This window comes from Podarcis liolepis (assembly GCF_965112155.1).
Source record: "Podarcis liolepis genome assembly, chromosome: 5".
NCBI classification, from domain to species: Eukaryota; Metazoa; Chordata; class Lepidosauria; order Squamata; family Lacertidae; genus Podarcis; species Podarcis liolepis.
Window position 1 is genome coordinate 97,377,362 of NC_139556.1, and position 13,511 is coordinate 97,390,872.

The 13,511-nt window shown below is 43.3% G+C and overlaps 1 pseudogene across 1 annotated transcript in view; it reads left to right on the plus strand.

Moving 5' to 3' along the window:
* The window catches only part of LOC310707254 (cytochrome P450 2J2-like), a 30,720-nt pseudogene extending 17,209 nt beyond the window's left edge, over positions 1–13,511 (plus strand). The window contains exons 4-10 of the transcript XR_014530086.1: positions 2,784–2,933; positions 3,136–3,296; positions 4,278–4,454; positions 7,115–7,256; positions 9,283–9,470; positions 9,958–10,099; positions 11,105–13,511. The product of XR_014530086.1 is annotated as a cytochrome P450 2J2-like (transcript). The remainder of the gene's footprint in view (positions 1–2,783; positions 2,934–3,135; positions 3,297–4,277; positions 4,455–7,114; positions 7,257–9,282; positions 9,471–9,957; positions 10,100–11,104) is intronic.

A 13,511-nucleotide genomic window follows, 5' to 3' on the forward strand; every position in this document is an offset into this window, starting at 1 on the left:
GGCGTCCAACATGCTACTGAGGAAGAGCGGAGGACAAGTACAAGCCGAAAGGTCACTCAGTTGTGGATATGCCTGGAAGCGAAAGGAAAGTCCAATGCTGTAAAGAAAAATATTGCATAGGAACCTGGAATGTAAGAACCATGAACCTGGGTAAGTTGGATGTGGTCAAAAATGAGATGGCAAGAATAAATATTGACATCCTGAGCATCAGTGAACTAAAATGGACGGGAATCGGTGAATTCAGTTTGGATGACCATCATATCTACTACTGTGGGAAAGAATCCCATAAATGAAATGGAGTGGCCGTCCTAGTCAACAAAAGAGTGGCGAAAGCTGTACTGGGATGCAATCTCAAAAATGATAGAATGATCTCGATACGAAGGGCAGAACTATGAAGAACTATGGATGGAGGCTCGCAACATTATACAGGAGGCAGCAACGAAAACCATCCCAATGAAAAGGAAATGCAAGAAAGCAAAGTGGCTGTCCAACGAGGCCTTACAAATAGCGGGGGAGAGAAGGCAAGCAAAATGCGAGGGAGATAGTGAAAGATACAGAAAATTGAATGCAGATTTCCAAAAAACAGCAAGGAGAGACAAGAAGGCCTTCTTAAACGAGCAATGCAAAGAAATAGAGGAAAACAACAGAATGGGAAGAACCAGAGATCTGTTCAAGAAAATTGGAGATATGAAAGGAATATTTCATACAAAGATTACCATAATGAAGGACAAAAGTAGTAAGGACCTAACAGAAGCAGAAGACATAGAATCATAGAATCATAGAGTTGGAAGAGACCACAAGGGCCATCGAGTCCAACCCCCTGCCAAGCAGGAAACACCATCAAGAAGAGATGGCAAGAATACACAGAGGAATTATACCAGAAAGATATGGATGGCTCGTACACCCCAGGTAGTGTGGTTGCTGACTTGAGCCATACATCCTGGAGAGTGAAGTCAAATGGGCCTTAGAAAGCACTGCTAATAACGCCAGTGGAAGTGATGGTATTCCAGCTGAACTATTCAAAATTTTAAAAGATGATGCTGTTAAGGTGCTACACTCAATATGCTACCAAGTTTGGAAAACTCAGCAGTGGCCAGAGGATTGGAGAAGATCAGTCTACAACCCAATCCCAAAGAAGGGCAGTGCCAAAGAATGCTCCAACTACCGCACAATTGCACTCATTTCACACCCCAGCAAGGTTATGCTTAAAATTCTACAAGGAAGGCTCAAGCAGTATGTGGACCGAGAACTCCCAGAAGTGCAAGCTGGATTTAGAAGAGGCAGAGGAACCAGAGACCAAATTGCAAACATGCGCTGGATTATGGAGAAACCTCTTGAGAGTCCCATGGACTGCAAGAAGATCAAACCTATCCATTCTGAAGGAAATCAGCCCTGAGTGGCATGCTCTGGTAGATGGGGTCACGAAGAGTTGGATACGACTAAATGACTAAACAACAACAACAAGAAGAAGATAACTCCCCGGCCCTGCTCCCGCCCCGGCCCTGCTCCCACGGTGGCATCTACCTCTTCCCGAATCTGAGCGACTTTATCTGCAAAAAACTTTGCAAAATCATTGCAGGAGATCATGTGGCCCGTACTGGGCCCCGATGTAGCAGGTGGTTCTGCTAAATTGCGGACCACCTGAAAAAGTCTGCTGCTGCTGTTTTCTGCAGATGCAATAAAGGCGGTGAAGAAATTCTTCTTCGCCGTCACTACCGCCACTTGGTAGGCTCGACATTGAGCTCTAACCTGTGTCCGGTCAGCTTCAGAATGGGTCATCGGCCACCGGCGCTCTAGCCGTCTCAACGATTGTTTCATTGCCCTCAGATCCGTGGAAAACCACGGGGCTGTCCGGGCTCCATGCAATCGGAGAGGGCGCTTTGGAGCCAAACAGTCAATAGCCCTGGTTAACTCCACATTCCAGCGGGCCACCAGGGAATCAGCTGAAAGGCCATCAACATGGGATAAAACATCCCCTACCACTCTCTGGAAACCATTTGGATCCATTAAGTGGCGGGGGCGGACCATCCGAATCGGTCCCACCTCCCTGCAGAGGGGAAGGGTCGCAGAGAAGTCAAGTTGCACCAGGAAGTGGTCTGACCATGGCACTTCTTTTGTTTTGCTTTTACTTAGTGTCAGAACACCAACATCCATGGAGGTAAACACCAGGTCCAAGGCATGTCCGCAGCTATGGGTTGGGCCAAACTTATTCAGGGACAGCCCCATGGAGGCCATGCTTTCCACGAAGTCCCGAGCGGCCCCTTGTAAGGTCGTGTCGGCATGGATATTAAAATCCCCTAGGACAACCAAACTAGGTGTCTCCAGGAGAACATCCGCCACGACCTGAAGCAGCTCGGGCAGGGAATCCTTGGTGCAGCGGGGAGGTCAGTACACCAATAGGAATCCTGCACTGCCCCTTCCACCACTTCCATTGTTTTCCCAATAGCATCACCAGAAGCTTGATAGATAGAAGTGAAATTTGATCATGATGGCCTTCCATGGAAAGAGCTAAACTTGTCGACATCACACTGTATCAGATACCAGTTTTCTCTTCAAAAATAAAAACGGTAGAGCTGTCAAGAAATCTCACTTTTTGCTGATACTGTAAAGTGCGGATGCATGTGACGTCATTCTGAGCGTCTGCACATGTGTGAGCGGCAAAACCCTGAAATAACCTGTTCCGTTACTTCTGGGTCACCATGGGATGCAACCTGAAAAGATTTAACCCGAAGCGACTTTAACCTGAGATATGATTGTTGTTATTTCTCATTGATTTTCCATAGGTATTGCATTATCAAATGGTCACACCTGGAGGCAACAGAGACGCTTTGTTGTAGTCACTCTGCAGAAGCTGTAGCGGCAAAAGAAAGGCATGGAGCACCAAGTAGCAGAGGAGGCCCATCAGCTCGTGGAGGCTTTTGCACGTTCAAAGGGTATGTGATGCTAAGTGATGGTGCTGAGCTGGCATATGGAGATATATTTGTGTCCTACCTCTGTCCAGTTTAGAAAGGAATGTGATATGTTTTTCTTGGTTCCTAATGGAGATCCCAGCAATTTCTCTTGACCACCATGAACTCCCACTCTCAGTATGAACTGGACCAGCTGAGCTAACATTAGTATAACTTTATTTTGCAGGACAGCCACTTGACCCCTCCATGCCCATCGCTACTTCAGTCTCTAACGTGATATGTGCTGTGGCTTTTGGGCACCGGTTTGCTCTTGGAGATGAACGGTTCCAGAAGCTGATAGAAGCCATAGAATTTATCCTACAATTTGTATGTAGCTTTGGTTATGCTGTGAGTAGTCATTTCCATTCCTGCCAAAGGGCTTTAATACCTCCCAAGGGCTTTAATACCACAAATCAATATTCTGATAGAGGGCTGGAGAAGTGAGATCAGGTTTAAATTGATCTGAGATAAGGGCCACTTACTATCTCACAGCCTGATCCATTGCTCATGATTATCATTGAGATAAAAAACACACCAAAACCCCCCATAAAAAAACAACAAAAGAAGACCTTGTCCACCACAGGAGACTCTTTAGAAGGAAGATGGGACAAAAATGGAAAAATGACCTTGAGAGCAGATCATCTAGAGCCCACCAAAGGGAACAGAGGTGAACAAAATAATCTTCTCAAGAAGGGAATTACATAGTTTTGTTGCCATCATAGAAAACTAAATGTGTCTACTATATACCCACCTAGCAGTGGCAATCATGGTGAGGCCCCTGCAGCCACCACTTGGCTGGAATTTTTTTTTAATGAAAGAGAGACCAGCAACTCAAGCACTATCGCTATTGCTGAGGAAAGCAGCCCCCTTCTGCTAAACCCTTTCCTCAAATTTAAGTTCAGTTCTCCATATTTCTACATCCATTCCTAATCAGTAAAAAAAAAAAAGTACTCATGAAACTTACCGTACTTGAATTTCCCCCCATCCCTATTCTCCAGCCACCTCCAAGTACCACAAACGGACACTAACTTGTTCCAGGAGAGGTCCTGAGATAGTGCCCAGTTTTGAAATTATGCCGGGGAGCTGGAAAAAATATTTTGAGCCATACTTTTCTTTCACATTTTCAGCTAGGGATAATTCACAGAATCCAATCATTGTGGGATTCCAGAGAAGCTATAGACACCTTCCTTCTTCTTAGTGAGACTCAAACTAATATGCTAGCCCTGAAGAATAACGCAGATCATGTTTTATAAGTGCAATTCCAAAGCACAAATGGTTTGAACAAGCTTCCTCATGGTAATGGCAGCATTTCTGCTATCTTTCCTTTAGCTTTATGAAATGCTCCCATGGCTCATGAAACATCTCCCAGGGCCCCACAAGAAGGCTTTCTCCTGCACAGAGATGGTGCGTTCATTTGCAAAGGAGGAGATAGAGAAGCATAAGGAGAATCAGTCCCTGTATGAGCCACAGGATCTCATTGATTTCTATCTACTTCAGATGGAGAAAGTAAGTATCTGCTTGAAAGCGAATGCTGCTCATCCAAGGAATCATTATATTCCATGTTATGAGTGAACAGGGAGAGGAGCTGAGGGAAGTCTGGGGGGTAGGGGTGGGAGGGCTGGTTTTCTTTTCGGGGGGAAATAGGGGGGGAATGAGGATGATATGTTTTTGATTAATTGTTATGTTGAAATCTTTAATAATATATATATTATATAATAATAATATATTCATATATATATATGAATACTAATCTCTTGCCAGGACACCAATACTTCTCTCTGCCCCCCCCAATTCCCTCATAGTCATTTTAATTGCTAAAGTGAGTTGACATCCTTCCATAGGCATCTACTAAAATAGCTAGGAAAGGATAGATACTTTCATGTACAAATGTGAATGCAAATGAGTATCTGCTTCAAAACTGTAGGCAGCTCATTCAAGGAATCATTATATTCCCTGTTATATGTGAATACTAATCCCTTGCCTGGAAACCAGTACAGTGGTACCTTGGTTCTCAAACTTAATCCGTTCCAGAAGTCTGTTCCAAAATCAAAGTGTTCCAAAACTGAGGCATACTTTCCCATAGAAAGTAATGGAAAACGAATCTATTCCAGACTTTTATAAACAACCCCTAAAACAGCAATTTAACGTGATTTTTTTCTATCTAATGAGGCCATTGATCCATAAAATGAAAGCAGTAATCACTGTACTGTACTATAAAATAAATAAAACAGTATTGTGGATGATAACAATTAAATTTAAAATTCTTTCTTACCTGCGCTGATGATAGTCATTGTTTGGATGGTGGGTTTTTATCCATTTCCGTAGTCACACAATCAATCAATCAATCATAAAATGAAGAACAAGCTACAGTCACAAAAATGAAAAAGCCACACAAACAAAAACGCAAAAAATAGCAAAAACAAAAGCACCAAATATAAGCTCCAAATATCACCTCATGACACTTCAATCGGAAATGGAAGGCTTTGATTACAATGGGGGGGCACAAATTAGCGGTGCAACAGTGAAAATGGAAGCTCAGGAGCAAATTCAGCTTCCGAAGCAAAGTTCGTAAACGGAAACATTGACTTCCAGGTTTGTAGCATTCAAGTTCCAAGTTGTTCGGGACCTAAGCTGTTCGAAAACCAAGGTACCCCTGTGTCTTTTTTTCTGAATCTCAGTTGAAAATCACATTGAGTTCCCTCCAAATATTTCTCATAGTCAATTTAGTTGCTCAAGTGGGTTGACATCCATCCATAAGCAAATACAGAAATGTCTAGGAAATGTGAGTGTAAAGGAGTGGAAACTCAAGTGTGTTAAGGGGTCTTGCTTTGGAGCATTTTTTGGATTGATGTTTATCTGACATTCAAATCTGGACTGAGAAAACAGAAAATCCAAAACAAAATATTCTTAAACTAAACTGAGGATGCCTCCATGAAGTTTTAAATTTATTTTTCTGTCAAACAAGTGTGTTGCTAATAGTAGCCTGTTGGCTTTTGGTGAGTTTACCAGAAGTCTGGTAGGGACTTCTGACAGGAGCTTTACAAGATTGTTTTTGATAGTGAAGCTTACCTCATGTATTTGACCTTCTTGTTCCGATAGACCTTTCCAGAAGAATGTGTAGCCTCCTTTTTCTTCCTTCAATTGTCCCTTGCTTGCTCTTTGAGTCTTTTGAAGCACTTCAATATTGATGTTAAAATGTCACATCTCTCTTGCAATGATGGCAGTTCTGCATTCAGGGTGCTCATTATCTGTGTTATATCTCTCCATATATTCCGTGTTCCAAAGTTCAATTGTCTTTTACCACCACTGGGTGGTGACCCCACTGGGCGTGGTAATCCAGTCAGGGAAAAAGAGAGGAAGACTATGTTTAGGGCACCTTTTCTAGCCCCTCCCCCATTTTGGAGTGAGCAGAGTAGATCCTAAAAAGGGCTGCTCAGTCATGGATACAGCTGCCGAGCTGCTCAACTGCCTTGTTCCTTGAGTCAGAATGACTGAATCTGTCTCCACCACCCATGTGCTGTTTCATGACTAAGGGCTTCCACATTTCACAATCCTGCCCCTGTTACCATATGCTGATCACCATGGAACTTTGGGTGTTTGGGTTTGGGATGAGTTTTTTGGAAGATGCCTGTACGTGAATTTGTTTTATGTCTGTAGATCAGTGCACACTGACCAATGAACAGTCTTCGCAGTAAGGCTCTGTTCTGATGGCATGAGTTGTCATGGCAACCGGTAAATTCTTATCTGCTGCAGCTTTCATCCACCTTTAGAGCCGTTATAACATACCGCTTGTTATCACCCGCCTGTTCTGCCGTTGATGACTTCTTGGGTCATTCTTTGTCTAGCTCCTCCCCTTTGACCTTACCGCCTTGGGTGACCCTGCTGGGAGTACGAGATTCCCAATGGCTTCACTCACAAGGGTCATAGGAATCTGCAAGCCCACTCATCACGAAAAGGTGATGATCCAGCGAGTGAGGGCAGCAACAGCAGGGGGTGGGGGTGGCAGCAGTTTCCCATTTCACCTTAGGCACTATAAGAGGATACCCCACCTCTCATGAAGCATGTGTGGGTGGTATGGTAATAAGTGGGGGAAGGAAGATAAAGTGCTGAAGGACAGAATGTAATGCATATAAATGACATGTCACTTTCCCCATTTTCAACACCAGAGCAGGAATGACCCAGAGTCCACCTATGATGAAGAAAACTTGGCCCAGTGCATTTTTGACCTCTTTTCAGGAGGGTCGGACACAACTACGTGTTCTCTGAAATGGGCACTTCTCTTCCTGGCAAGTCATCCAGATATCCAAGGTGAGAGAGGAGAGCCAGGGCTTCTCTTGACCACTAGGTTGGAGCATAGTTCTTTAAAGGTTTCATAAGGAAGCCTACAATAGTAGGGTTGGAAGGGACCCTAAGGGTCTTCTAATACAACCCCCTGCAATGCAGGAATCAACACATTCCCCCCTCCAGTTTGATACCATACCACAACTTGTTTTGTTTTGCAAATCTGCTAGCAGTTTCTTTATGCAGCAAATGTACAAGAATGCCCCTGCTGTCAGATAAGTGACTGAGCCTCATTCCTGCCTCTCCATGCTCCATTACATGAGGGATGCGGGTGGCACTGTGGTCTAAAGCACTGAGCCTCTAGGGATTGCTGATTAGAAGGTTGGCAGTTTGAATCCATAAGACAGGAGAGCTCCTGTTGCTCTGTCCCAGCTTCTGCCAACGCAGTTCGAAAGCATGCCAGTGTAAGTAAACAGGTAGTGCTGCGGTGGGAAGGTAATCAGTATTTCTGTGTGCTCTGGCACTCATCATGGTGTCCAGTTGTGCCAGAAGTGGTTTAGTCATGCTGGCCACATGACCCGGAATGCTGTCTGTGGATAAACACCAGCTCCCTAGGCCTGAAAGCAAGATGAGCGAAGCACCCCATAGTCTCCTTTGATTGGACTTAACCGTCTAGGGGTCCTTTACCTTTACCTTTTATATGAGTGATGCTAGCCAAAGATCAGATGAGGAAATGAGTATTAGTGAAACTAAGTAGGAAATATTGAGGGCTGGGGGTGGAGAATGAATATATGACAGCCTTTGATCCCAGCCCTTCAGCAAATCCAGCCAGCTCTGGTAACCAGAAACAAATGCGATGAGCTTCACTTTCAGCCTTTTCACACCTGGGATCCAGAGTGGGGAAGAATCATGTAAACAGATGAGCTCTTTGGAGGACCAGGTGACCTAAAAATGCAAGAAACTGGACGGTTATGGACCACCGGTGTGAAATTCACGGCACGTAATGCCTTGAAAGAAAATATTATGAAAATGATATATAGGTGGTACATGACCCCAGTCAAGCTTGCAAAAATATATCACTTGCCAGACAATAAGTGTTGGAAATGTAAGGAATCTGAGGGAACATTCTTTCACCTTTGGTGGACGTGCCCAAGGATTAAGGCCTTCTGGGAAATGATTTATAATGAGTTAAAAAAGGTATTTAAATATAACTTCCCTAAGAAACCAGAGGCCTTTCTTCTGGGCATTGTCGGCCAATTGGTATTAAATAAGGATTGAACTTTTTTTATGTATGTGACAACAGCAGCAAGAATACTCATCGCAAAGCATTGGAAGACTCAAGATTTGCCCACTCTGGAGGAATGGCAGGTGCAACTGATAGACTACATGGAATTGGCAGAAATGACTGGCAGAATCCGAGACCAGGGAGAAGAGACAGTGGAAGAAGACTGGAAAAAATTCAAGGACTATCTGCAAAAGCATTGCAAATTGTTTGAATGTTAAAATGATGCAGGATATAAAAATAAGATGGCATTAGTAAACTAGTGGAAAGAAATATGAAAATAACTGAATTATAAGAACAAAGATGAAACTTGAATAATATTATGTCAAACTTAAATACTTGAATATTGGATAATGAAAGGTTAATTTGGAGACATAATTGCTGAAATGTGTAAGTGAAAACAAACTCTGGGAGAAGGTGAAGTATTGTGGAACATGATTTTGTAATTAGGAACACAGTAAAGGGAGACATGAGGGAGTCATGAAAGAGGTTTATGGAAACAACACTTAAAAAATTGAATTATTTTCTTTTTTGTGTTTTTGTTTTATGTATTTTTTACCTGTATTTTTGTATGTTTCTTACGTTTTCTTTTTGTCTTTTTGTATTGTTTGAATTGTTTAAAATCTTTAATAAATATCTTATAAAAAAAATATGCTAGAAACTGGGACTCATTCACAGAGATTTATGGAATATATTCAAGGAAATTAAATGTCCATCTGAAATAAAATGCAGTATTCACAATAAAACTTCTGTTTCCATCATTCTCTTCAGATAAAATGCACAAGGAAATAGAAGATGTCATAGGTTCTGCTCACTCAATCTGCTATCAAGATAAGAAGAAACTGCCCTACACCAATGCTGTGATTCATGAAATGCAGCGCTTTAAATACATCACTTTTTTGGGGTTCCCTAGGCAATGTACAAAGGATTTCAAGCTGTGTGGTTTTCTCATTCCCAAGGTATAAAAGTGTGATACAGCTGCACTCCTGTAGCCCAAGAGCAAAGAGCAGCAGAAGGTTTAATATTGAGAGATGCAGCCAGCCATACAGGAACTTCCTGCCTAGTCAAAAATCTGAAGGGCAAGAGCAGGAGCTCCATCTGCAGACATGTTTCACCATCAGCAAGTGCCATTCCATGGGGCAATTGTGGCGGGGGAGGAGCCTGAAGTATCCAGAGGTCTCACCTGGGTTGTGAACTTTCATTTTAAAAGAGGTGGGGGAAAGTCCCCTTGTGTTCCTGCCTGTACAGAAAGTTTTTACAGTGATGAATACAAAGCCACCCACCAAAATAATAATAATAATAATAATAATAATAATAATAATAATAATAATAATAATAATAATAATTCAGATCAGTCTCTGCAATGATTAGTCTTGGGATAGTGTGGGACAATTAAAAAAAGTATTGATGTGAATGCATTCCAAGTCACTTATTTCGTATTTGCAGGGGACTATTATTGTTCCCGATCTACGCTCTGTTCTTCTTGATCCAACACGATGGGAGACACCTGCAAAGTTCAACCCAAATCATTTTTTGGACAAGGATGGACAATTCGTGAACAGAGAAGAATATCTCCCATTTGCTGCAGGTAAACACAGAAGACCAAGCTACGTTGTGATCTGTAGATGTGCTTACTGGTCTGCTTACAGGAAATGACATCAGCAGCAGCACAGGAGGGAGTGGGCCAGAGCAGTAGCAGCGTCTTTCTGGCTGGAGAAGCAGCGCTGCTCAGCAGAATGGGGCAGGGCAGTGGCAAGTTAAGGGCATCTCTGGGTTGGTGGCTTGGGATTCACACATGCACATACACTTATGTGGCCTCCATCTGGACCTCCCTACATTTGCCACCCCTGCCCTGCCCCTGAGAGAGGCAGCACTGCCAGCACCAGGATACTGCTGTTCCCCGTCTCACATCACACTGCAAGCCACCCAACTTCTTTTCAGGCAGCAATGCTAGTTCCTACCAAGGTGAAGTAAACCTGGCAGGAGAGTTTGCTCATGGTCTTAACCCCTTTCTGCATTGCTGATTTGGGCAGTTGACCAAAGTTTTCCTTTCATTTTTTAATATCAAATTTTATTAAAAAGCTTTATACATAAGACACAATAAAAATCATACTAATCTAAAAGGGAAAAGAGAAAAAAGATTAGGAAAGAAAAAATAGAAAAGAAATAAAGGAAATTACAAGGTCCTCTATCAAAATTAAATCTTCACCCTTATTCTGCGCACAGAAAAGTGAGCCCTCCCAGTTCTCACTGGGAGCTAGACCTTCTTACTCTGGCTTCCAGCCCTGGGAGATGCTCTCTGCCCTGCCCCTCCCACAGGACCCTTCATCTTCAATCCATCCTCTTCCCGAATGTATCCTCCTTGATATGAGATTGGGAACTTCAAATTACAGAACAAAACATAAGTATAACAAGAAGAAAGGAAGGTTAGCACTGAACAGGCTAGAAAATTGACAGCAGCTTTGATGTTTTCCGTATCCTAACTATGTCTATTTTGCCAAAGTGTTATGCAGAATGCTTATAGCTACAAAGCAATGAACATGGGAAAGTAAATTATTGCTCACTTGCTGCCTTCTTCTTGTCTCCTCCTCAGGGGCTCGCATTTGTTTGGGAATGCAGATGGCAAAGATCGAAATATTCATCTTCCTGACCAGCCTGCTGAGGGCATTCAGTTTTCAGTTGCCAGAAGGAGTCAAAGAGCTCAATCAAGAGGCTATAATAGGGATTATAACACATCCCCATCCGTATAAACTCCGTGCTGTTCCCCGTTGCAACGCATAAGAAAATAGGAAAATATTGGGGGCTGCACCCCTGCTTCCTGCACTTGGTGACCCCTTGGCCACTCCTGACACATGAACCCCCTAGCATTTCCCCTTCCCTTCCCATCTCATCCCATGCAGCTACTGAGGTCTCTTTTCACCTTCACGGCTCCATTCCTGAAGCCAATTCTCTCTTATTTTCTGCAGCTCTGCTTTGCATCTGTTTTCCCCTTCACCCCATCTCCTCCTTTTCTTCAGGTCCTTTCATGCCCCTGCTTTCATCTTCATCCCTCTCCCAATGCCTCCTTACTCCCTCCTTTTTGACAACTTTCCTTTGCATCCCCATTCTTACTCTTGCTCCCTTTTCTCCTCCCCCTCCCCTTCCTTTTCTCAAATCTCCCTTACACACACATTCCCACACCTCCTCCTCTCTCCCTCTTCTGCAGCCCCCTTCTAACACCCTCCATGCTATGTTATTGTATCTTGAAGATGAGTAGACTCCTCAGAGCAAGCTATCAGCTTCTCCAGTTGAAGAATGTTACATTTCTTTAATGGATACTGTACATGTGTGCTTGTTAATAAAATATCTCTTCTAAATCACTACATTGAACCCGGAACCTGGAATGCGGACCACGCAAGGTATCAGGAGTGAAATAGGTTGTGTGGAGGCACTATGCAATATTTGAAGGCTTCACATCCTTTATCCCAGTTAAGGAATGGAAGGGGGAGAAGTTTGAAACAGACATTCCCCTGACTTCCACTAGCCTTTCCTTCAATGGCAGACGTTTGAGTAAATGGAGATGATGGAAAACTGAGATAACTGTGGCTTTAGGAATAATGGAGGGATGGAGGAACACTGAGCAATTGGTGTGTGTGTGTGTGTGTGTGTGTGTGTGTGTAACATTTTAACAAGGAGAAACAGCAGAGATGGGTACGGAAGCAACCACCCAAAAGCTAAGAAAACAGAAGAATGAAATGGAAAGTGGAATTAAAGAGGACAAAGAGACTTTGGAGAACAATATGGATGAAGGATTTCCAGAACAGAAGCATGAAATGGTGGAGGTGGAGGCAACAGATGGTGTAATGAAGACGTCCTTCACAAAAGGTGACTAGAGGACTGAAACAGCCAAATGGCAGTGTTGTGATGTTGGAGGAGTGGAAGGAAGCCACCGATGAAGAGATGAAGAGACATCCTAAGCTGGAAGAGATAGAGTTGGAAGAGAAAGGAGTCTGCACACAACTTGGAGTGAATTTAGAGAGGAAAGCTATCAAACCTCTGGAACTTTTCTTGGAAAAAGAATGGAAGAAGTGTAAATGGAAGGGCTATTTTTTCACCTTGCCAACAAAGGTCCATATAGTTAAAGCCATGGTTTTCCCAGTAGTGATGTATGGAAGTGAGAGCTGGACCATAAAGAAGGCTGATCGCCAAAGAATTGATGCTTTTGAATAATGGTGCTGGAGGAGACTCTTGAGAGTCCCATGGACTGCAAGAAGAACAAACCTATCCATTCTTAAGGAAGTCAGCCCTGAGTGCTCACTGGAAGGACAGATCGTGAAGTTGAGGCTCCAATACTTTGGCCACCTCATGAGAAGAGAAGACTCCCTGGAAAAGACCCTGATGTTGGGAAAGATGGAGGGCACAAGGAGAAGGAGACGACAGAGGACGAGATGGTTGGACAGTGTTCTCGAAGCTACAAACATGAGACTGACCAAACTGCGGGAGGCGGTGGAAGACAGGAGTGCCTGGCGTGCTCTGGTCCATGGGGTCACGAAGAGTCGGACACGACTAAACGACTAAACAACAACAATTTTTTTCACAACCAATATGGAAAATCACAGCAAACACAACGGGTTCAGGTTGTGTCCTTCAGAGCAGGAGAAATCAAGCTCACTCCCTCTTCCAAGTGACAGCCCTGGAGATATTTGAAGATGGCTCTCATATCTCCTCTCAGTCTCCTCTTCTCCAGGATAAGGATGGGCAGATATTTCTATCTTGGTCTGCAGAAATGCTAGAAATCGACCCTGGAATTTTAAGCATGCAAAGACTCATTGCATCTTTCCTCATGCCCTGCTCAGAATCAGTCTATCATTTTGAAGGTATTCAGTTGGATGGGTCAGAGGGAAGAGTGAATTTAGAGTATAAGCTGTCATGTCAGAAACATATTGCACTCATGAATTTATGTGTAAATAATGCTTGTTGTTTAACTGTTGCCAGCCTGACAAGTAAAGATTTATCTTCAA